The sequence below is a fragment of the Vollenhovia emeryi genome, unplaced genomic scaffold (genome assembly GCF_000949405.1).
Source record: "Vollenhovia emeryi isolate VEMERY1.0 unplaced genomic scaffold, V.emery_V1.0 DF939149.1, whole genome shotgun sequence".
Classification (NCBI taxonomy): Eukaryota; Metazoa; Arthropoda; class Insecta; order Hymenoptera; family Formicidae; genus Vollenhovia; species Vollenhovia emeryi.
The window spans coordinates 755,552-779,346 of NW_011967217.1; the positions used below are offsets into that span (position 1 = coordinate 755,552).

At 45.9% G+C, this 23,795-nt stretch overlaps 1 protein-coding gene across 4 annotated transcripts in view; it reads left to right on the forward strand.

Annotated features, from left to right (window-relative positions):
* Positions 1-23,795, forward strand: part of LOC105565755 — a 263,695-nt gene that overhangs the window by 100,615 nt on the left and 139,285 nt on the right. The window lies entirely within an intron of this gene.

Sequence of the window (23,795 nt, forward strand, 5' to 3'; positions counted from 1 at the left end):
GGGGTGTCTCCCGCTTCGGCTATTTCTCCAAGTCGTAAAAAGAAAGTATCAAAACCGTAACGTCTGCCGTTCGCGCGATTTCCGGCAGGATCCGCCCTCGCGTTTCGCTCCCGTAGAGAAATTTCGTCCGCGGAGCTCATTTCTGGAACTGTCATCGGATCCGTGATTCATATTTATGGGCGCGGATTAAACTCGGTCGAATATAGCCCCGCCGGTTGAATTCGAAGAATATCGCGTTTCATCCATTGAGATTCCGCGGTAATTATAGACTTCATGACTATTTTAGCTGCACATCCGTGAGCGACAGGGAGAGAGAGAGAAAGAGCACGTGTTCATATCCGTAGCGCGAAATCGGAATGTGACGTCGATTAAAAATAACCGCGATATAAAAGATTCCCTCTTCCTTTCGCGAATTTCTTCAATGAAAACTTGATGCGATTTTATGTCCGTCGACGACACTTTCTTCACTTCCAACATTAATCATTTGGACAAGAAATTCTTCAAAATTAGCGCTTTTCTTTAACTTTGTTATCTCATGTTGCTAAAATTTAGTTCTTTCAGTTACAACTCGAAAACGCTGACAATATGTTTTTCTTCGTCAAATTATTGCTGGAAAAAAGACTGAGGGCTCGGAAGATAAATTGATCGTTATATAACATGTGGATTTGATGTTTAATTTCTATGTACGTCTACATTTTATCGCAACATTTAAAAAATAAAATATAGCAATCTATTTCAAGACGGACTCGCGATATTGAGTGCTTCAGAGAGAAAGAATCATAATTATTTTCGCATTTATCCCCCGAGGTGTCTTTACAAGGCCCTTCCCGAGAGCCTCGAATCGCACACGAGAGTATCGACTGTAAAGGACCAGCGGTTCTTCTGAAGCATCTCTCGAGCAGTCGAACATCTGTCGGAGTGGCTTCTTCGCCCTTACAACACCGGGAATGACATGGTGCGGCGCGACAAGCTACAGAATTGAGGGGTACGAAAAGGCTCCTCGCTTTCTTCATTGCAATCTGTGTAGGGCAGATTAAAACTTCTCCCTTCTTTTCTCTTTCTATACAATGTCTATTTCGAACAGATTTACATCTGAGCATGGCGTACCCGTTAACCCTGTTTCTTGATTATCCTCGCACTATTGATCTTGCGATGTTGCAGATCCGCAACCGAACGTAATTGCTTTTCTGGCCTCTACCGATGATTCAAAGGCTTAATATTGTATTCGTGTTCTTCTTAATTACTGAAAGTTGGTTCCCATTAAGAACATTCTTTATCTCGAGTCAGAAGGAAATTAAGCATTCAAGGGTCTGAGACGAGTGACGTATCAGAAAATGGATAAAGTGGCGCCAGTGGCCTGCGAGCTGGAGGATCAGATTTGCTTCCCTTTCAACGATCGATCACCGGTTAATGTCGTGATAGGAGAGATCAAGGACATAATGGCACCCAACGGACAGCTCGATAAGACATCGCTGCCTTACGGCAAGGTTTCGTGCACACGGTATACAGGCTCCCGCCTCACCTTTTTGTCCGTTGAGGTTACGACGAGCACAGTGGTGGGCTAATCCTATTGTAGGGGGTATAATTGGATCCGTCCACCCCTGTCCACTTCATTCCTTTCCCCTTGCAACCCCTGTGCGGAACAATCTAGTCCGGTGCCAACTCGTCTTTCGCCAGAACTACTTAGCCCTTTGTCTAATCCCACTCTCGTCCCTCGTAACTTCGTTATACGACCTTTCGGCCGTGCGTAAAAGGCCGCGCGTGGACGTCTTGTTGAAAAATCAATTCTGCCCGTTGAAGGAAAGCGCCTTCTCGGGCACATTTCTATGCCCCGCTGAGTGGTTCTATTGACGCGATATTTTGAAATGCTCTGACATCGTTGACCAAGTTTTTACAACGCGATTATAGGGATTTGCGTCCATTAAAACGTTTCGTCCGTCACAATATGTTTTCGACATTTCAAACCGGTTTCTATTGTGGCCAGCTCCGCGCCGATCTAATACCGTTCCAAGCGATTTCGAGCGTTTACAGTTAATTGTAGGTTAAAAATGCAAAATATTATACCATGCCGCTGTCATAGTGTTGTATTTTGTCTTTTTTTGTCAATTAATTAGTTTAATAGGCATGCGGTGATTCTAAGCCACCGATAAACACTTTATATTATTCAGGTTTAACGGCTGATAGCCGTTAACCCCGGTTTAATTTATAGTGTCCTAACGAGGTTAATTCTAAAATCATTTTGTTGATTCTAATCGAGATTATTATCTATGCAATTTAACGAGAGGCACCGCACTTTACGACTCTATTGCATTGACGTGAAAATCCTATCCTTTAATTTCATCACTTTCAACGGCCCGTTACTTCTTATACTTTGTGCGTCTCCAAAGACCGCCCATGGCGTTCAGAATCCACCATAATGGATAGAGAATTATCTAATGAGGATGCTTAATCTAAGCGAGCATTCAATTCCACACACCGTGAAGATAGTTTAATCCGCTTCCTTATGCCGCATCCGAGTTGTTTAATAACGTGACTATCTTGACAATTTATACCACGATGCTCGTAATATTTTTGTAATTCCTGCACTATCAAATATTTTCTATATACAGAGATATTGAAAATTAATTAGATATCGTTATTTTCCAGAGATTTCGAATCGAAAGAGTTTAAAGTCAACATAATTTCTATAACGAATTAAAAAGTAGTGGTCTTAATTATTCGAAGCTTCGAAGAATCCGAAGAAACGAAGAAATTTCGAATATCAAATTTTCGGAGTTTTCAAATTTTTCGAAGATTCGAAGTTTCGAATATTCAAAGTCAATTAATGCATTAACATATAAGTTAATTTTTTTTGAACGAATGGACAAATGTGTGTCCGACAAAAAGTACGTTTGTTTTTTTATACTTTGTAATGACATTAATTAGTTGGCATTTAATTAGTTCACAGTTATAATAAAAACGATTAATTTTATTATAGTTTTATCTTGTTAATACATTAGTTGACTTTGAATATTCGAAACTTCGGAACTTCGAAAATTCGAAACTTCGAATCTTCGAAAAATTTGAAAACTTCAATTCTCGAACAGTTTCTACGAAGATTCGAAGCTTCGAAATTGAAAATCTTCGAAGAAAAATCCCAGCTATATAAAAAAGTATCCCGATTAACGCTAAACATGCTTCTAAATTATCTACAGTGGTGGCTGAACCTGTCGACGCAGTCGATAATTCGCTACGGACACACGCGAGTTGAATGAAGTGATTATAATTTTTTAAATATTCATAATCTTTTAAGTGTATCACAATTTGATAGACTTTAATCGGTAATTATAGGAAGCTTCCTCGCGATCGTAGGTTCTTTTTTTCCCCGCCAGCAGGACCGGGAAAGCTGTCGATTGATCCGGATAACGTGTCAGATTATCATACCAATGTCGAGGGGGCGAACGAACGTACGATTAGCCGCGGGCCCGCGCGTTTACGTATAAATTATTCGTCATTGCTATAATTATTTATACGTCGACCGTGCGTGTCGCTTTCACGAAGCCTGATTTGAATATTTCGAAAGTGGTCTTTCGTTTAGACACCGCGGATACGTAGTTATTAAAGCTACACGTTTGCCCGTCGCGGGAACGAAAAAAAAGGGGTTAACACGCGGAATAAATTACAGAGCACACGTGGATCTTTGTATCCGCTATGTAAAGAATTTAAATTGTTCCATTGCAAACGCGCGGCAGCTTTCGCAATTGAAATCCGTTACGACATTTGACATGGAACGACCGGCGGCGATTAAATTCTCAACTGGCTCTCTTTCGTGTGTTTTTTATGTTTATACATTTATTTGCTATCCGAAGCGCCGTGCGAAGCTGATAAAACGCGATGGCGATCTTATTTTAGTAATTTACGATCGGGTATATCGCGCGCGATTTTCAGTCGTTTCATCCCGCAGCGCTATTGTGCCGGGCAATCGGGGATGAAATATCCTCGGTAACGCGGAGAGTTGTTTATAGCCGGTGTACCGTCCGGCGGTGAATGGAATTAGTATAATTAAAAATCCGTAGGAGCAATATACGCGTCTCGAGAATATTCGCACGCGTGGGACGTGTGCCAGCCTTATGCAAATTTTCACTTACCCCGTGCTAATTAATTAAATATTCACGGCTAGTTTCTGCGCGGTATCGTAGACTGTCACGCTCTCGCTATTTATCACCGCGAATATTAGAGGTTTTTTTTTACACGATAATCGGAACGCTGAAATTTGTAGCGATAAGATTGCCGAATGTTTTTCGCGTTTCTGCTATCGACGACCGAGATCGCTGTCCATTAATGCAGGATAATCTCGATAACGGGTTACAACGGGCTCGTAAAACTGGCAAGATTGTTTTATGCCCCGCACGAAAAGCATAAATCTGTGTGTATTATATCGACCTGCGAATTAAACGCCGAGATCGATTTCTCGCCCATCTCTCGCGCCATTTCGCACTGTTCGCGCGGCGATCTCCTCTTCTATTTTACATTATTATTGTAATTGGAACTAGTTCCGCGGCGCGTATTCCGTGTCGCAATATCGACGGTGAAATTAGCATCAGAACCTCGTTATTTTAATGTGCTGTAATCGCCCGTGCTATCGTATTCTGAAGCACGGCGATGTATACGCGCTCTCAAATGAAATCAAAACTACACGTGTTAGAGAAAATGGAGAACGTTACGTCACTGCTGTGGCGTTCATTTTATCAACGGGATGAGAATAAGCGCGCGGTGGAAACGACACGGCTGTACCCGGGTCTCGGACAAAAATGGGATGTAATAGCCCGCGATGCCTATCTTCATGAGCCAAGGCGCTCGTTTGTATTAATTAGCCAAGAGCTCGCTCGATTTCTTAACTCAGCCGAGATTGCCGCTAAATGGACTACGTTAAGCGCGTCTCGTTGCACGACGAGCAACGAGAGTTTCCAGAGTCGTGAATCTGCTCGAACATCACCGATCATTTACATACTGATCTTTTCTTCCTAACATCTGGAAATTAAGTAATAATTCTTACTAATAATAATATTAATTAAGAAGAATTCTTCAATGTCGCCAGCGATAATTAACAGCGTCAGTGTGTTTTCTTGGCCATTCAAATAGTGTGTTACATACAAATTTTACATACAGTGAAGCACACAAAGAAAAGGGAGATAGCTGAGATGTTTCTCATCAAGAAAACCAAGAACACCATCGACTTAAAAAATGACACTGACAATCTTAACCCGATATATGACCAAATTATTAGCTTGGTTTAGTTTATTTCTCAAAAGTATCTTGGTTTGTTTTTCCTATATGTTTATAGCTGTTATCCGATCTCTGAATACTAAAGTGACTAGTCTTGGTCTTACGTCCCTCGACTCCGGACGTTAGTGAAATTATACTCTTAATACCGAACTCTATTCCGTCAATATGTGGTTTTAATTTTATTTGACCAAACTCCGTAGCAAGGTAGGCCGACAATTATTCTACGATACTGTGCAATTCTTTTGTACTTCTCACGTAATCTGTATGTAAAACATTTACTCTCAGATCTCACTTGATAAGGACCAAAGGTCGAAATGTTGTGAAAGCGCATTTAATAAATGCGGCCAGCTGAGGTCGGTTGAAACTTGAAATTTTATTTTCTCGGCCATACCTGGCATTTTTGATAATACAGAAAATTTCTTGCGAAAAATACTGCCTCATTCATACCAACTTAAAAATCGACGACCCTTATCGGCTTGCAGTTCAAAAAGGTCGAAGTAGACGCGTAGACAACATCTTTATACTGTTATTGCGACAAATACTATCGTATGCCTCGGTGGTCGAATTGGTGAGACGCCCCGCCTAGAGTGTAGGGAGGTCCAGGTTCAAACCCTGGCTGGGGTGATATTTTTCGCAATAAATTTTCTGTATTATTAAAGACGCCCAGGTATGGCCAGGAAAACACTGACGTTAATAATATTAATGTTAAATATATGCGAGGAGGCAAAAGAGCGAGGTCCGTCTTTTTCTCTCGCGTAAAAACAGAACGGCAATTCTCGTTTAGTTGTTACATTTATTTCACGCGATATCTGTTACATATTGCGACACTGCCCCGTCGTTTTTGCAACAAGACAAACATGAATTGATGAATTAACATAAGCGAACGGTAATATCTTGTAAGAACGTCTGAATGGGGAAATCCGTTGCGAGAGGCTTAATTGCCGTTCCGCGGATTAACATACGAGTGTTTGCGTGCGCGTTTGTGTGCGCGTCAGAAAACGCGAAGGCTACTGCATCGCGTTTTTATTACTGTTATTTGTCTGTCCGGTGTAATCTCGGGGCAACGCGGCCCCGAAGGATTAAATTCAGGTTGGCTCCTCACTCACAAGGTCAGTCTCATTCTGTACTGTCGCTCTCGTATCCATTTAAGCCTGCCAGTCCCGGGCAGTGGTTCCCATTGCAATTGCGGCGCGAAGCTGCGAGCGTGAACCGCGCGGGCGTTTTGGAAAAGCCGTAATGCGCGGCCTCGTCGATTTCCGTTAATTCTGTAAGCGCGTAAAGTGCCCTACGATAGTGAAATCAATGTTTGAGACGCGGCACGTTTGTGCAGGGCGTCGAAAGAAAGGGTGAAATATTTTGAACGAGTCGAAGAGTCTGAATAAACACGAGTCTGTAAACGAGCCGTTTTTCAAACGTTTGCAATGACGTGATAACTTAATTCACCTGCTTCTTCGTGAAGCAATGGCTCCGATAATTATACCAGTGAGCTGGCCCCTAACGAAAAAATAAAAATAATGAAAGCAAACAAATTTAATAGATACAAAAATAGAAATACCTAAAAAACGACTCATTTGCGGATGCCCATGTTTATTGAAAATCTCCAACTTGTTTTCGGACATACTGAATCCGCTTAAAATGTTTTACCCATTGTTTTGAAAGCTCCGTACGCCAATTGACTGTGCGTAGCGCGAGCAACCCTTTAAATGGGCGCTGATAGCGACACGAAGTGAAATTGATTATTATTCTTGGTAAAACTAGTTCCTCGACCCCGAAGGTTGACGACAGTTAAGGGAAAGGGTGGCCGGCGCGGCGCGGCGCGGCGAGGTCGTAAAAATAAGGGCTGGCTACACAGGCGGCGTCGATGCCTCGGTCCGATAAGAGGCGGCAAGAAGTTAGGGCGACGCTCGTCATTGGCCGTGGGTGCCGTCTTCGCGCCGCGGCCGTGGAAGATAACCTTCCTGGAGAAAGTTCCTTCATTAGCCGCGTAATTGCGTCGTTCTGGGCGAAGCGTGTGTACACCTCGAGGCGGAGACAACGCGACGCGGTGGTTCGTGGTTCCTTCGCCGAGCGGGTGCCCCCCGTCATCGTAGCACGGAACGAGAAAGAGAAACTTTAAACGAGCCCAGGCTGCCCCCGTCGCGCCGCGGCGTCTCGTAAGTCGCCGTTTAATAACGCACGCAATTACGCCGCAATTTGCTTTTCGTATTTGCCGTAATATGCAGGAAAATCGCGGCTAGCCTGTCGCGACGCGCGCGCACGTGTATACGTGCGCTCTGCCCGGCGTGCGGGGCGCGTCGGGCTGCGCCTTCCGCTCGCTAAATGCAATTAGCGAGACTATTTTTATCTCCCGCGCGCCAAGAGCAATTTAGGCTGCGCTCTTTCGCAGCGCGAAAATGTAAATTTTTAACGTGACTCATTAAAATAGTAATTTAATCACTCGAGTTGCGCGCGCGCGCGCGCGCGAGAGCATTCCCGGAATTTCTCCGAGCCGCAACACTTTCGGCGGACCGCTGACATTTTTTCCGTGGTCGAGAACGAGAGTTCCCGACGTAACGATGTAATTTCGTTTGTTGTAATCTTTGTGGCAGAGCGCGCACCGCTGCCGCTAATCGCTCCGGAGCCCCGCGGCGACGGTTGTAAGAATATCGGGGAATATCGCGGCGAGGAAATTTGGAATCGTGCAACGGAACAATAACTGAAAATCCGCGGAACAACTCGATTTCACGGAAGTCGAAATTTTTTATTTTTCGCGATATTGGAGATTCTTGCGCTCAATGGTTTACTATTTTACCTCCGGCTACACGCTTTATTTTTATTTCGCGTACGCGGCGGAGAATAGGAGTTTCGTTTTATAACTTTTCCGATATAGAACGGTGTGCCAATCTGCGAGGATAAAATGTTTTTAATTTCAATCTCGTTACTACGGAATGGAGAATTGCTTTTGATAAGCGATCGTACGACGCGAGCGCGGGGCCGGCGAAGTGGCAGCGATATCTGCGAGGTCTTCAGGAACGATTGGACCACGTTGTCCGCTAAGAGCGTCGAGGGACGTGGCAGCTCGGAGTGAAATTATCTCGACTACAGCGCGCGGCCGTGAGTGGAAATGATTATCTCGAGAGGCGTTCGCTCCGCGTTTATTTGGAGCAAGGCCAAGAAGACATTGCTGCAAATATTTGCTCCCCGACATTTTTAATATCTCTTAAATCTCTCACCGGTACCCGCCGTCTCTCCGCCGCTTTCACTCGCCGCTATTATTCTTTCGCGCGCGGAGTGTAAACGAGACGATCCTCCGTCCGAGGTCTGATTCGGCAAAAAGTTAATGAATCCCCCGATCGGATCGCGGCGGGTGGAAAGGCACACGGTAGAAAAGTCGTCGATCCACGGGTGCTCGAAGCCGGCGCTGAAAAATTGTAATCGATCGGAGGGCACGCGCGTACACACACACACACACGCGCTCTCTCTCGTCCTCTCGCGCGATCGATCGGCGAGGATCGTCGGCTCCGGGGGAGCATCCCTTCTCTGGCGAGGATAACGCAGGGATAACGCGGCGTGGACTTGGAACGCGGCCAGGAAGCGATACCTGGAAATCTGTAGACAACTCGATTTCGTCGGGAGAGGAGAGATAGAGAGGAGCATGCCGTCGAGAAACTTGTTTACCGCCGCTGATAATGGTATTCCGGCCGGTGCATCGCCGGCGGTCGTGTTCCACCGGGCGCTGTTAATGGACTTACGACGAATCGCGGGGATTTACACGGCATTACAAACGCGTTTGCGACTAATCTCTCCTCGCTCGTGAGACCGGCCGGTCTCTGCCGTTGACAGTCGCCCGCTGGCTCCGTTTCCGCACTCGCTCGCGCGCGCGCGCTACTCTTTGCGGTCTCGGAGGCAATTTTCACCTAGATTAGCGGTTTCAATCGCGTAACGTCATCCCCCGATCGTCGTAGAGATCGCGAGATCGCCCCGTCGACGGTTCGGTCGAAGGTTTATCAATTTTCAGCGCGAGTGTTCGCGAGATAATGCGCGCGACGAAACGTTATAGAGACGTCTCGGCGTGGAGGTGTATAAATAACAGCTTGCGCAACTTTACGGCGGGAGAATACAAAGCAGAATCCGCATCTCCGACGCGATGAATCTTGTTTTCGATCTACGATTTCACTTGGATTATGTCATTCACGTAACCGATGGTAATCATAGGAGGTATGGACTGACGATAGAGAGTATCGTAGTAACACGATGTACGTGTTCGTCGATACGTGCTCGAATCTTTTGAACTGTATTCCCCCCCCCCACTCCCAAATGTTTCTTTAAACGAGCGATTTAAATTCGACGCGTTTGTCTTCCTGTAGGACGACACGTGGGCGCGCCATTACGCGAAAGTAATTCGCTGGTAACGACGCGAATTTTCTCCGGGACGCTTGTGCGTCCCGCGTATCCATTCGAGGCGCGTTCGGATCGATAAATTTTTCTGACGTAAACGCGGCCCTCGAACGAGCGGGCATTAAGTTCGCCGCGTCGTTTATCTGATCCTAAACGACGTCGACGTCGTCTTGTATCACCGGGAGCGGTAGTTTCTACGATCGAGTAATTTGCTTGCATAATGCAGCCGCCTACGCAACGCCCACGTATCGGCCGCGGGTTGAGAACCCTCGTGCGCTTCGTACCAGCTATTAGTGATAATTTGTTGGATCGACGACGGGACACGATCAAATACGATTACGCGCACGAACGCGCGATAGCTTCACACGCACGTGGCAAAATCGTCGGAAAATTTTACCCCCGGTGGACGAACGTTAACCACCGCGATGGCGAAACGCGTTAATCTAGTGATTCGCAGCGGTAATTCTTAGACTTGCTCCGTCTACGGCGGCTACTTTGGGCTCCGTTACACTTCAAGTGGGCGAAAGAATTGGATTTCTGCGAGGGACTAACCACTGAGGTCCGGTTTCACCAACGTCGCTTAACTGTCAGCTTGGCTTAATTCGTTCTTTGTCTCTTTCCAACTGTTGCACTAGAAAGGGACAAGCGTGAATTAAACCAAGATTAAAGTTAAGCGACGTTTGGTGAAACTGGGCCTGAGGGCACAGATTTGCGGCATTACTGGGCATTAGTTTGGGCATTATAAAGATAAAATAAGATAAAGTAATGCCCATTGGGACATTAGTAGGCATTGGTGTATACGATTTTGGTCAGCAGTTCACTCGGATTTCTGTCATTAAAATGGAAGACATGTTTGTTGCGCGCTGGTTTTCGCTCGAGGAAAATAAAACGCGTCACGTGGTCTTCCGCCGCGCCAGTGACGCTTGCGAGCGCCACGTTGCGTCAAAAATATGAAAAGGACGTTCCCTCCACCACTGCCTGGTCGACCAAGACGACGACGTTTCTTAAATGAAAAATCGGAAATCCTATGTTTGCGTCACAATATCTCCACTCACGGGACACGTAGGAGAAAAATTAATACACTTTTGTCATGCAAATCGAACCCAAGCTATCGATTGAGTTTACTTAGAAGTTCATCGGACCAGCCGTTGTTGAGATCAACTCGCGTAAACTACACGGTCGGTCTTCTAGCTGGGCTTATACTTGGCACGAGACACGGTAGTGTCTCGTGATAGTCAGGCAACCGAGATTCGACGTACAAGTCGAAGCTACGAGCAGCGGTGAACATTTCTGCACTTTCATGCGCGATATTTTTCTCGCGTCGCAATGACCAGGTTCACTTTGTGCGACGAGTAATGACTCTGTTACGGTGGAAATTACGGCGAGGATCTCTTCGCGCCGGTCGCGCAGCCGGCAAGAAATTATTTTCTTGCGACGCCTTCCACGAAGCCCGCGAGTCCTTTAAAGCTCTTAGGGCTTCATTCCCGAAGGCCGTAAGAGGGAACATACGTACCTTTTGCGGCGCTTGTTCTCACTTAACGAGATGCGTGTTCTCGCGCTGGGGATATAACCGGCCGTGGTTTTCTTACGGTCGGCCAACGTTGTTTTGCGACTCGCGCAAGGCCACGCGAGTCCCCGGTACCGAAAAATGTCCGACAATAAAACGCGCGATGCTCGAAGCCCGCCGACCATTAGGTACGCCGTGACCATTTTCGTTCGCGTCGTTCGTTACGCGGCAAAATATTGCGGGATGGATCGAAGCGCGGAATAAACAGCCTTGTATGTTTGCGAAAGATACGGCGTATTAAAGAAAACAAAAGGCCGCAGCAGGATACGCGTTTAAATAAGCGGAAAGGAGAATTGCGTTGCACAAGTGCGCTCTCTCTCTCTCTCTCTTTCTCTCTCTCTCTCTCTCTCTCTCTCTCTCTCTCTCTCTCTCTCTCTCGAAAATTTTATTTTGTAATCTGTCACTGTTATACGGGAGCGAAATAATTTTTCAGAGCGCACCGCTGTCGACACGTTCTACTTTGTGGTCTGTCTACGCGTTCCCCCGCGGTACGCAGCCGAGTGTACTGCTATTATTTTTTATTATTAGCATTATTACCGTTGTTATCGGTCGTTACCGGCGTATCGTTATAATAATCCTAATTATGCACGTGCCGCATCGTGTCGTGCCATCGCGGACGGTTATTATCGGCAACCGAAAATACAATTGAACGCTCTCATTAAACGTCAGCCAATTATCGCGGCACCGTCTATTGTTACGCCGGTCGGATAAAGCGCATTTTCAATCGGCAGCATGTGCTACCCAGCGGTAAGCCGAGCGGTAACGTGCAAGGTAAATCGTGCGCGGGCTATCCAAATGGATTAAACCGCGCCGCGTATTGATCTCGAGCACTTGACATTGGCTGTTCGAGGAGCGAATCGGGCCAATGATGCGAAATTCCCGTGGCATCCGGGGCGACTTTTATTTTTCGCGGAAAGGGGAAAGGAGACGCGGCCGCGGTCGGTCGAGTTCGCATTTATCGCTCTTTCCGGGGACGACGCGACGAGTTTGAATATTCAGCGCTTTCGCGAAGGGGGATTTGCGAATAAGAGCCAACGAGGAAAGGAGAGACAGAGAGAGAGAGGAAAAGGATAGCCCTCGAGAGAAAGCGCGCGCCCCGGTATTCCTGGGCAAAGGGGATAAACCTGGGGCTGAATCTGGTATACATCCCCCGGTCTAGCAATTAGCATCTTGTATTTCGGATCCGGTGTTTCCGCGCCTGTGCTCGCGGATCCGCGGCAAGAAGACGGACCAAGTCACGAGGTTGCGCCGTAGCCTTATCCCCCCGAGTTTTACCCCCGTTGGCAGACGACGTATAAATGTTATTGCATTCGCGCCCGAGTCCCTAACCAACCGACCGACCGACCAACCAACCGACCGCTCTCGACCGTAATTTAATGGAATTATTCGACGGTGTTACACGTTGTTTTATGCTCGCGTTGAAGGCGCCCGCTCGTGCTCGCACCATCGGCACGCCGGCATAAATATGTATATGCAAATGCGATGGGGGAATAAAATGAAGGAAATATAGAATGATAACGCGACGCGCGCCTGCAAATTGTGTCAGCGCGTTCGGAGAATCGCGCGTTTTTCGATAACTCGTTCGCCTTGGTTATCATTTTTTTTCCGCCTCAGCCCGCCCCCCATCCCCCCCCCCCCCCCCCCGGATTATTCAATGCCGCGGCGACGTAAACAACGGGATGTTTTCGATAATGGATTCTGAACGGGAATAAATAAGCGAATAAATATTCCAGTTCTGATTTTTATTTACATCCGATTTATCTTTCGTCGCTTCTGTATTCCTGATGTCGGCTGAGATCTTTTGCAAATTATATTCTCGAGTTGGAATTCTCTACTTTCTCCCGAGAAAGAAAACGGTTCTGCTCTCCTCGCGACTCGGTGGAACGCTCTTTCCATTCTCGTTGTACCTTCATTCCTACGTAATAGACCGAACGTGGCGTTGCCGCTGTTCTCCCGCGTTCAGAATTTTAGGGGATACATTTATCGGGGCAATACGCTCGGCTGGGCCGGGCCGGGGGCTCATTACACGCTCAGTCACTTTTTACAGTCCGATGGAAACGCCGCGCACGATCGGAAAACCAATATCGCCGAAAAGCCGTGACATTTTACCTGCCGCGTTAGAATCGATTCTCCGCCGTGCACGACAAACGCACGTCCTTTCGACACGCTCGTTCGGAAATACCGACGTAGACAGAACTCGTTTCGGGGGGGGGGGGGGCAGGGGCAGGTGGAAAAAGGTGGCTCCGGCTTTCCGGCGTGATCCATGAATTCGGCCTCATTTCCATGAATTCGGCATTACACGCGGCGATGTCACGGGCGCGTTTGTGCCGCACATGGTGCATCCAGACAGCGTCGCGCGCGTATACCGACACGCCGCCGGTGCTCCAGCAGCCGGCTGGAAGCGCGCTCAAAGTCCCTTTTAGCGATGCTTTCAACGCTTTTTCCGCGGAAGCTCGCTCGCCTGCTCAAATATTAAAATAAGCGAGTGAGAGAAGCGGAAACGCGCGCGCGGGCTTACAAAAGAGATTTTCCACTTTGCCGTGGTAGGGCAAACCCGCTGAAACTTGGATGGAGGAACGGAGGGATGTCGGGATACGTCGAGACGCTTGTTCGCTCCTTCGCTCCGTTCGAGGGAAGCTTACTCTCGCCTTCCCGTCCCTTCGCACCCGATACGAGACACACTTGCCGAGACGCAGGAAGGTGTCGACGACGCCGATCGAGATCTTCGGTCTCGTAATAGAGATTGGAGATGCGCGAGAGATTAAATGGGAAGCCGCTTAGAAGCCGGCGTTAGTTGCTACTATTAGACGTCATATCGCGGGACCTGAATCGCAAATTACTACATTTGCATTTGCTCTTATAAATTCCACATCTCGCGTGCGCTCCTATGGTGTCCGATTAAAATTCTATAATAATCTTGTAGGAAGAATTGAGAGAAATGCGGAGGCGCAAGAAGCGTAGAAAGAGAAACATGGAATAATAGGGAGAAAAAAGTCTCGACGTCTATTTTACAATTCTTGATTATTTGCGCCGCTATTACCATTGTTATATCATGACGTTTCTCGAAAGAAACGCGCGTCTGTTTTACTTTTTATTTTTACACAAATGGCACGCAATGCGCCTTGCAGCTATTGCAATTACCGACTCGAGGGAAAAAAGATGCAAAATAAAAACGCTCCGCGTGCGTTGCGAACAGATCATTTAATCCTTGATTTTTCTTTTGTTACAGGTACGTTCGCTGCATTTTTTCCCTGCGGCACGCCATCACCGGCTGTTTTGCGATCGCGCACTATTCTTACTTCGATCACGTATGTATCTTCACACATGTACATGCAGTGACATCGATATTAATAATGAATGAAGTCGCCGCGCATACGCTTTGTCCGTTGAAAATTCTCGCACACGTCATCTTCCTATCGGCTATATTAATTCTACGTCGTACTTTATCCGTTCGTATTAGCATGCGTATCTCGGCGCATTCCTGTATATGTGCGTTTACTGCGCGACGTTTCTGATATAATCGTACTTTCTCACGCTTCAAGCCAAAAGGAGCTTCACCTTCGCGTAATCTCGCCTTGTTTGAGCGAGTTCACAGCGTACGCTCTGGAATCACTCGCTTGTTTAAGACAGAATCAACTTCTACGACGGAACGGGTGGAGTCGAAAACGCCGCGATTTCGACGCATCAAACTTGCGATTGCGCGCGCGCGAACGTGAGGATCGGATGACTGACGTAAAGACGGAGTCAGACTGGCAGTTGTCGATTGGATTGGAATTGACGATTGACTATTATCTTCTAGCCAATGAGAGCCGATTATATCACTGGCTGCTTTGCTCTCATTGGCTAAAGGACAATCGTCAATCGCCAATGCCAATTCAATCCGAATCAACGATTGCTAACCGGTTTTTAGGGCTTCAGCAGAAAGATTGTCTTAACCGTTTACGATTCTGTCGTAAGACGTACAAGGAATTGTCGTAGACGTATGTTGCATTCATCGCATCGCAAGGCGACATACGTCTACGACAATTCTTTGTGCGTCTTACGACAGAATCGTAAACGGTTACGACAATCTTTCTACTCAGACCTTAGAAACCGAATCAGACTAGCAATCGTTGACTCGGATTTAATTGGAATTGGCGATCGATGATTGTCGCATACGTTGTAGACGTATGTCGTATTCATCGCCTTAAGTCTTACGACAGAATCGCGACGCGAGTATGCAATCATCAATTTCATCCCTCCGATAGATAGACGATTCCCCGCCGCTTAAGGGCCTGAGCAGAAAAATTGTCGTAACCGTTTACGATTCTGTCGTAAAACGCACAAAAATTTGTCGTAGACGTATGTCGCATTCATTGCATCGCAAGACGTCATATGTCTTCGACAATTCTTTGTGCGTTGACCTCCGACAGAGACTTTAAGTCTTACGACAGAATCGTAAACGGTTACGACAATCTTTCTGCTCGGGCCCTTAAACGGGGAATCGTCTATCTATCGGAGGAATGAAATTTACGACCGCGCACTCGCGCCGGCTCGTCTTGAACGAATATCATTTGTTCGTTCGCCGTTTAATCCTTCGCGCGCGCTCCCTCTTCGGCGCTGAGCTTTTTCGCGAGCGTCAAGCTAAATTAGAGTCGGCGGAAAGTAAGCAGGTGGGACACACACAGTGGAAGACGTCGGGAGGTGGATGACCCGGGTGGGTGGGGGCTAAGAAGCAAGATAGGAAGATTATAAGCGTCGCGTTTCATTTGCCGCGCGCTCTCGCCCTCTTCTCTTCGCGCCCAAGAGCGAGCTTTTTACTCTCGGACCCCGACTCTCACGATAATATCCGTAACGGTGTCTCTTCCCTGACTCGTGCCCCATCGCTGCGCCCGTAGTTAAATAGATCGACTGTAAAAAAGAACAGGGGCGATTCCGCTTAAATTGGAGTTGGCGAGGATTAAAATAAAGCGTGTATACAGCGAGATGAAACTCTCGTCTCCGCCGGTGTCATTATTCGCGACGATCTCGCGAAGATGTTCGCGCGTACAATCACGAACGGCGACGACACTGAGCGCAATTTATTCTCACGTTTCCCTAATTAATACTCACGTCCGGGAATTGTGCTCCGCGATGCGAGTGTTCTTAGAAAATGTATTATCGTCTACCTAAACGTACGCTCGCGGCGGAACAAGAAAATTGAAGTAGTTACTCAACTCTGTTGAACTACGCTATCTCGCCATTGATTGATGCGAGTCTACGTCGCCGTTGTCGCTGTCCGTTATAACGCTATCTGTTTACCCGCTCGGGGAGAATCGTCGGCGGTCGTCGCGGTGCCGTCTCGCGCGGAAGAGACATCGTTTTTCCGGAGGGTGTTGGCACGCCGTTGCCTCTCTCGCTTGAAAACAAATCATCGTTGGAGCACCGAAAATATTTATTCGCCCTTGCTGCACGCGACACCGCTCGTTTGGTAAACACCTAAATCGGCCAAATAAACGTCAGCGGAAACATAACGCCCCGTGCTAGTTACGGCGTGCCACCGTCTTCTCCGGTTACTTTTTACGGACAGCTTTTATCTCGATTTTCTCATCCCGCCGGACGTTATTCCCCCCGTATCGCCCCCGCCCCTCCCCGGCGTTCTCTTTCGATAACTCTTGAAATACCTTCGATAAACGTTGCGAAAAAAATATACAAATATTTCGTAGTTCGGTGTATATGTTTACTAAAAAATTCCATGCTTTTTCATATTTTCGCTGACAGAAAAAATGTCGGTTTAGAGTAATTGATGTGAAACTGTTTTTGTTTTCGCAAGACAAAAACAAATTAATCCATTTTAGAAAAAAAGTGTATTTTGTTATTAGAGAAAAGTCCCCCATTATGAGATAGGGAGTTTCTCCTAATTCATCTGTTGGTTCCATCATGAATTTATTGCCCCCTGGAGTGAAGTCTGTGTAGGGGAAAATAGACTTTCAGATCGTGTAATCGTTGCGAAAAAAAGATTTGTGATTGAATTTGGACGTTGAAAACCTGTTATCTCATATTAGAATCCCGTCTCACAATAGAGGACCTTCCTCTACATTTTGTTATCCGCAAATCTGCCGTGATAAGAGGTGGACAGTGATAAAATGTTTTAAAAGAATATTCAAAGTCGAGCTATATTTACAGCTGGTCGAGTTTTACGAGTATTTTCCCCCGCTGGAACTCGTTATTTCTGGCCTCCGCTTAATCCCGAGTCACGTAATATCGCGGGTTTTTCGACGCGATTGTAATCGAGTCGCGCGTGATGCCTCTTATCTGTCGAATATCCGAAGCCTCCCTTTACGCGGGGTCTCTCCCCCTCGTTGGATTTTACCTCTGAGCAAGGCGGGAATAAAAATACTTAATACGCATTCCCCGCGTTTCTTTTTAAGGAGCGCTTTTATCCCGACTCCCTTCGCGACCCAGCGAGCGTCCCTCGGTGTTTGCGCGAGTCTTTTGTCGGCGATTCTGCGCCGAGGGACCGAGGAAAGGGACCTGCACCGAAAGGCGGCTAGTCTTCCGGATGGCAGCCGACGCTCGCGAAAGCTTTTATAAAAGCTTTCCTGTTTTTGTATTTACGCGCGAGGATAGGAGGACCGCGCGGGGAAAGACCCGACCGGTCGTCGTGGGGATGCCGTAGAGATACGCCCGACCGTTATCTGCGGCAGTAAATACGAGGATTATCTAGCCTGTTCCGGATGACGACGGTGTCGGTGCTGGAGGGCGGGGAGGGCACTTACAGAAGGGCTCCTGATAGACGGATAAGTGCATTTGGCCAGCTTCCAGCCGAACGGCGAACCATGCGCGCGGCTTTTCTAAACGGGAAATCACCGTGGCCGGCCCCTCTCGCCTCGTTTCGCCTCATCTCGCGTCGGCACGCCCGTCACCTGCCCTCTTTCTTCCTCCTCTCGACTCGCCGATTTCACCCTCTTGTCCATCCTTGGCTCGCAGTGGTACTCATCCGGAATTTTTCGGTAATGACACGCCTGTGTGTCGCGCTCCCGTGTTACGAACAGAGAAGATAAACGCTCTCTTACATTACATTTTCCTATTCGATCGATTTTATTCATATATTTCGCCCGATACTCTCGTTAAGAAAGAGAGCGATGCGCGAATGTAATTAACTTTGGAAGGGACTTTTATATCTTGTAGGAAATAGATCCTGGATATCGATTTAACGGCCTGTCGGCAAATAGCGCCGCGTGGGAAATTTAAAGGGACCGTTTCCTAATTTTCCCAACTTGTGGTTTTAAAGTTTATTTAGGACAGTTTGAACTGATGCTCTTTGATGTCGAGGTTCCTCGAAAATCTTGTTATCTCAGGTGGCAGCGATAACGTGTGCTCGATATAGGAAGAGATATGTCGGGGATATCGTTGTTGAAAGGAGATTGAAAGCCACTGTCCCGAGACCATCGTAGGAAAGTCTTTCTAGCGTTCAATTCCCTCGAAGTTTCCCCCGGTCTCTGCCATCATCCCCTAAGCTAAGGTTCAAGCTCCGCTCGTCGTCGTCGTCTGTCCGCGATGGTAAAGGTTTCTGCAAATCGTGTTGGAGCCTTCGTATAAACGTTTGCCGTAAGGGAAACCTGATAGAATTCTTGACGATGTCTCGCGATGTCTGGCGCGGTGATTCGGAACACAGTGTTCCGCAAACTCGACCGACACTTTTTTCTAACGGTCGGGTGCGTTTGAACGTCGAGAGGGAAGGGCTGGGGAATGTTGGGCGCGGAATTTGGTTTGCGTCTATAAAATATATTCACGCTGCCAAAAGGGTTCATTACAAAGAGAAAGGATCGTTAACACTCGCATTGCGTCACCGCTGCGAATTAACAATGGTCGCGGAATAGGATTCAACGAGTCGCGAATATGACTTTTGTGACGCTGGCGCCTTTATCTCTCGTTGCCCGTCTATCCCGGCTTTTAATTGGCTTTTGCCGCGGCGATGATAAAGCCTCTATTTTATTTTGGGCTACAAACTCTCGTGCGCTTTTGTTTCGGTGCTTTATAGTCCGGAGGACAGCCGGTTCGGTATGGGGCGTCTTGTAAAAACCACTTGAGTGGCGGAACGTGAAGGCGCACCGCCAAGGGATGCGAAAAAGCTTGCTGAGACACATTAGTCTCGGTGAGGGTCAACGAGTGAAAATAAATGGCCCATTACTTGGTCGTGAGGGTACCTCAACCACGATGTCCCTGGTATACGTCTTACAGCCGCGCTTTCCTCTCTCTCTCTCTCTCCCTCTCTCCGGTCTTGGAATTTAACGGACCGACGATATAGGAGCTAACATCGAGAATAATAGAACGTAAAATACTGCGATAAAACGATAGGACCTGTTACGTCGTTTTCATCTAGCCGCGCACGGATCATAAATTAAAGTCCCGTCCGTCGAAGAAGCTTCTCTTTTCGAGAAAAAAAAACACAGGGTTTTGTCGAGAAAAATACACAGAATGCAATTAAATTAACTGGCGCGATTACGGAAAAATTGAATAGCCTCATTTAATTATCGATACACAACGCGCGCACGGAGAGACCGATATGGTTACCACATGTCTAATTAGGGTTGGCACAACCCAAATGAATAGTAATATTTGGGACAGCTATATCTGTGGTTGTCATATGCACATTGGTATGCTAAGCAGTGGAGGCAACTATATGCGTTTTGTGCAGCAAACTTAGTGCATGTTGCAACGCAAAACAATGTAGATGCCTCTACTATTCATACGGCAACATTTTTATTTTAGTTATTTTTATCATCCTGGCTGAGGTAATATTTTTCGCAATAAATTTTCTGTATTACAAAAAATGTCAGGTATGGTCAAGAAAACGCTGACGTTGTTAATTGTCGCTGGAGACATTGAAGAATTCTTATTAGTTCAGTTATTTTAGCCTTAGCCGGTCTTTCCGCGTATATTTAAAAATTAATTACGAGGAGTCGAAGATTAAAAAAATTGTATCAAGTACAATGCGTCCTTGCTTGCTCCTCGTAGACCACTTTGTCTCTGAATTTCCGAAATTCCGAGTCTAAATTTCCATTTTAAGAGAAAGTGGATTCATTGCTATTAATTCCATGAGATTATGAAACATATTTAAGTCTCGGCTAGCTGCCGTTTCCTTTAAGAATTGCAAATGTCTTAGTCTTGTTCACCACAATACCGAAATATAGTTGTTCCAACTCCGTGCATCTTGCCATTCGTTATGCTTTGTGCGGAAATCGCGCACCTGCTCAGCGAACACGCATCAGCCGGCTAAAACACGGACCAAATAAAAATCGCGCTTAGTCGTGCCCTGCGGGCCAGCGGCCGGCAGGAATTAATTGGCGACGTGAACGGACGCGTGCCCGGAATCACTTTTGCGAGGCTTTTTCTCGACGACGGGGATATCGGATCGTGAATCGATGCGGCCGGAGTGGTCCGACCGGTAGCCTCCGCCGCCGACCGGATTTTCAAACTCGACCGTGGCGATAGTTTTAAACCGATATCCACCGTCGCATATCGGAAGAAATTCAGTTCAAGGTCCCACTCCCCTCTCGAATGCAACACCTTGGAAAGAGCGGTGTTACGGCCAAAAAATCGTTGCGCTTGAAACGGAGAATAAGTCGAGAGACGAGAATTCACGTATGTACGTTAGTCTATCTCTTTGTCATAAACAAGTAGGGTTAAAATAAAGTTGTACTTTAGAACAAGACAATACGTACAGTGATGGACAGAACGGTAGCGACACTTTTTGTTTAACATTTTATAAACCAAGAAGATCGCGAATAAATATAAATTAAAACCAAATAGCGCGCGCAATGCTATTTCCAATAAAGTATTTAATACCAATTTATATTATTATTAAAGTAAATAATTCGATAATTTTTGCCCATAATAAATGAAGATTTGCAATTTAGTAATATACATTTGTATACACCAACTATTGAGGTAAAATCTCTAATCTTAGTAATTAGAATTTAAGTAACAACGATTTTTGTTTCGAAACATTTTCTCGATTGAAGAGAATTAATCGTTAATTGAATATATAATTTAATCAGTACCAATAAGTCCGCAGAATGATACGCAAAACGTAGTAACAGTCACGGAACAAAGTAATTAGAAATATTAGGTATAGAATTTTCAATTTCGTAGGCGGGATAACGAATTCTCAACGTTTTTTTGTTGTTTGTCTCTCGGCACGGTGACGTACGATGTTTTTGCGTGCCATCGTGTTCGTGAAGGTCGCTGGCGCGTTCACTCGCTCGCCGAACGTCGAGCCGGCAAGCAGTGGCGAGAGTTGCTCCGTGCGTAGTATTACTTTTACATTATCGGTTTTCAAGACTTGATCGCGATGAATGGAAGGATAACACGCTATTGATTTGTACACCTTTATCAGTAACAAGTAACGTTCCTCGATTAATTGTTAAGTTTCTACAACTTGTAATGAGAAACGAATTGCGTGTTGAGGCGACGGCTCTTTATTAACGTATACATAGATATTTCACGCGACTAACTCATCTAAATTATGAATGTAAACCGTTGTACTTTGTCGCGGTTACGTCTCAACTCGAACGGGCAGGAAGTAAAGAAAGTCGCTTATCGCACGTCGTTACGTTATGTAAACGTAATCGGAAAATTATCTCGATTAACTGTTGCAATTAATAACTATTTGTCGCTGGAAACTTTGCTCATACAATTTATTTCGAGGATTAGATTGAAGGACTAAGATTGTAAAATATCGTTTCGTTGCGGACTAATAACTACTTCTTTACCGCGGATTATGCTTCCGATGCTCGCGTTGCGTTTTATATCGTCAATTCAATAGTGATTTATCCATTTCCTATTCTTCCGAATCAAAAATGCAAGTTGTTGGTAATATTTCGTGCGTTTCGCGGTATCTCACATCGCGTACGGGAGTGCCCGAAATTTCGCGCGATCGATTATTTTCACGAGTAAGTGTTGTGTAAGTGCATCAAGAAAATCTGAGAGGACATGGAGGCCAAGGAGGCATCGGGCAACGGCGGAGAATTGGTGAGGTAAGTGTGTTACATTTTGATGTTATTTGCTACTTGTGCAAAATGAAGCATCTGTTGTTTTTATTTTATTTATTTAAATAATTCGAACGAGGATTCGAATAAGTGTTAGAGACAAAGCCGTACGTACAAAATTTTGTGAGTTTATAATTAAAAGGGAGACCTTTTCAGTATTCTATATAAATATTTTAATAAATGCCTATTTAAAAAAATATTGTATAAAATATAGAGTGTATTTAATACAATAATTTCAGTTTTACATAAGTAGTCTATAATAATCATATTTATATTTTTTTGTTACAGTTTAACATATATAGTTAGCGATGTACAACTCTGCTGTTGCGAATCGTATCAGTGAGTGACAAATTATTTTTTATTTTAAAGTAACGTTGCGCATACAATTACTTCTTTACATGTATACAAATTCTTAAAAATATACAATGCTCGACCACAAACTGCGCGCGCGAAGCGCGCGTTTTGTCATTTCTAGTACTTTTTAAATAATAAGCGATTATATTTCACAATTGATGCCTGAGATTTCGCGTGCTCAGGCACGGCGAAATGGCAAGTGATAAAATTGTTCCTATGAATGTCGCCCATTTTATGAATTTTGCTTATCGCATAAATTTTAATAACATCGTCGCTATACGTTTCCCCACTTCTCTACGTATTGCATTAGTATCTTCTCTTCACGAATAACGGACGCATGAGCTTAACACATCTTAAAAATAATTCAAATAAAAATTCGCAACATATATATATTGTAACTTCAAAGTGTTGCAGCTGTCAAAGTGGTCGATCAATATCAGTTGTCATGAAGTTGTTACTATGCTTAAAAAATGGCTACATTTATAGAAAAACGCGATTTCGAAACAACCAACCAACCAATCGGCATCGCGGAAAAGCGGCAACAATACCGCGCGACCAAGAGCGCACTTCTTGGTCAAAATGACTTTTTTCACTAGGGAATATCCGAATAATTAAATTATATAATTATTGATTGGATGGCGCTTATACTTGGTTCATTTGACACGGTGACAAACTTCGGGACGTCGGCGGGACGTTAAAACGTTCACGAGCGAAGTTTGTTCGCGAACGGTGCGAGTGATCACGGTGGCTTTAATAATTATCGCCAGAGATACTCATAGCAGCGCGAAGGGAGCGTGACTGTCACGGGCGCTTATCTCGCGCGGAGTCCCGACGAAATCAATGCCCGGTGGGTGAGTGACTTTCAAGTTCTCGTTTATAGCCCTCGAGTAGAATGCGACGAAGGAAGTCGGACGGGCGTGGGCGGATAGGCCTTGTCGCTATACCTTAATTACGTTAGTCACATTATGCGACGTTTCTCCCTTGTTTCGTGAGTCGCCGCCATGAGATCCCTGGGTAAACGATGCCGGGGTTAACGTCGGTATATAGCCACCCCCAAGCCCGATCGGTTTGTACAAGGGCTGCGTACGAGACCGACGAATCGACCGTGGTATCGTCGGTACGGCGCCACTGTTTTCCCTTCGGTACAACCCTCGCTCCCTTCGCCCACCACCTCCTTCCTTTCGCTTCCTCCGCGCTTTCTTTTATCGCACGGTGTTAAT